At 34.3% G+C, this 2,241-nt stretch overlaps 1 long non-coding RNA gene across 1 annotated transcript; it reads left to right on the forward strand.

Annotated features, from left to right (window-relative positions):
* The first annotated feature begins 233 nt into the window (after positions 1-233).
* LOC147473182 (uncharacterized) lies at positions 234-1,378 on the forward strand. Its single transcript, XR_015210541.1, has 2 exons — positions 234-372; positions 642-1,378. It is a non-coding gene; the product is annotated as an uncharacterized LOC147473182 (long non-coding RNA).
* Positions 1,379-2,241: the final 863 nt, after the last annotated feature.

The raw sequence follows: 2,241 nt of genomic DNA on the forward strand, positions 1-2,241 counted from the left end.
AATAAATAGCATTTACCTTAATTTAAAACATTATAAAATTTTACCTAACTTCACTTCGAATTGCAGGTGATACGTCGGCAACATCAATTGGGAAGCGTTTGATCCTTCCATCATCGTTTACAGGAGGTCCCAGATACATGGTGCAGACATATCAGGATGCCATTGCTATTTGTAGATGGGCTGGGCCACCTGATCTTTTTATAACAGTCACTTGCAATCCAAATTGGGATGAAATTAAAAGCTTTCTAGAACTAAACCCTGGCCTAAATATGCATGACGTTCCAGACGTTGGTTGTAGAGCATTCAAGTTAAAATTGGAATGTATAATGAAAAAATTGCGCAAAGGAGAACATTTTGGCAGAGTAATTGCAGGTATGTAATCAAACAATGTAACCATAGTAATGTCAAAGAAAGTGTGCCTGTTTAGATCAGCTCATATTACTTGGATAGATTATGTATAACTTATTTTGAAAGTCGGCGTAGTCCTGAACAAAAAAGTAATCATGAATGATATGTTTATAAAAAAAAATCTATGTTTATTACTATAGAACTTATAAATATTGCATAACAAATTCCATGTTTTTGTTTTTGCTACATAACCATTGTTTACTAACAAATTCTATGTTTTATTCTTTTGTTAGTATTGTATGTCATAGAATTTCAAAAGAGAGGATTGCCACATGCCCACATTTTGCTTTTTCTACATCCGGATGACAAGCCAAAAAACGGAATGGATATAGACAAACTAATATCAGCAGAATTGCCAGACAAAGAAGCAGACCCCTTGCTATATGAAACTATAGTCCGTACAATGATTCATGGACCGTGTGGAAACAAGAAAAGGGGTTCTTCGTGCATGAATGATAAGAAAAAATGTTCAAGACATTATCCAAAGGGGTTTTGCAGTGAAACAACATTTGATGAAAAAGGTTTTGCTGTGTATCGAAGGAGAAACAACAAGCGAACTGCCATGGTAGGTGATAAAAACCCTGTTTAAATCGACAATGGATGGGTTGTTCCTTACAACCCAACGCTTAGCAAAGAATTTCAGTGCCACATCAACGTTGAATATTGCAACCACACACGAATGGTTAAATATCTGTTTAAGTATATAGCAAAAGGACAAGATAGGGCTACAGGCATCATTGAAGAAAATTTGAAATATGATGAGGATAAAAGAAAAACTATTCATGAAGTTGATGAAATCAAGCACTATCTAGACTGTCGTTATGTGTCTGGTTCAGAAGGAAGCTCGAGAATCTTCGAATTTGACATTCAATTCCGATATCCATCTGTTGAAAGGATGAGTTTCCATCTTGAGAATGATCAAAATATTATATTTCATGATAATGAAGATACCTTTGAAATTGTTGAAAAAGACAAATCAAAGAGGACTATGTTCACAGAGTGGATGCACACTAATCAAGTTAATGAGAAAGGAAGACATTTGACGTATGTTGACTTTACATTATTATTTGTGTGGCACAAAGATGATAAGGTTTGTACAAAACTGTTTTTTAGCTTCTAAAATAGTTTTTTTATATTTGAACTATATTTTAAGCCTGATTTATTACAATATGTTACTTTCTACAGGTCTGGACAAAAAGATAATAGAGACTAAAAATTGGTAGAATATACTATGCACATCCAACACAAGGTGAAAGATTTTACATGCGTATGCTTCTAAATATAGTCAAGGGGTGCCAAAAGTTTTGAAGACAATAGAACAGTGAATGGCATAACTCATCCAGATTACAAATCAGCATGTAGTGCACTAGGCCTACTACAAGATGATGGTGAATGGCATAAAGCAATTCAAGATGCGAAAAAGTGGTCTAATAGTAATTCATTGCGACAATTGTTTGTGATGCTTCTATTATTCTGTGAGGTATCAAATTCGGTTGAATTGTGAAATAAAAATTGGGAGCTACTTTCAGACGATATACTTGGATTACAGCAAGTAAAGCAAGGTAATGATAACCTAACCTTATCTCAAGAAGAGCTGAAAAAATTTACACTTCGTGAAGTTGAGATTCTAATGAATGAAAACGGCCGAACTCTAAAAGAATTTAGTTTTGATATTCCAAAACCAAATGCACTTGATAACAGACTGATACAAGAGGAGTTAAATTATGATTGTGCTATTCTCTCCACACAATTTGAGCAGCTTCATCTTGGATTGAATGTTGAACGAGAGAAGTTTTTAATGTTGTCATGAATGCGCCTCAGAAAATACCGGAG

Source organism: Coptis chinensis, unplaced genomic scaffold, assembly GCF_015680905.1.
Source record: "Coptis chinensis isolate HL-2020 unplaced genomic scaffold, ASM1568090v1 utg3977_pilon_pilon, whole genome shotgun sequence".
Lineage (NCBI taxonomy): Eukaryota > Viridiplantae > Streptophyta > Magnoliopsida > Ranunculales > Ranunculaceae > Coptis > Coptis chinensis.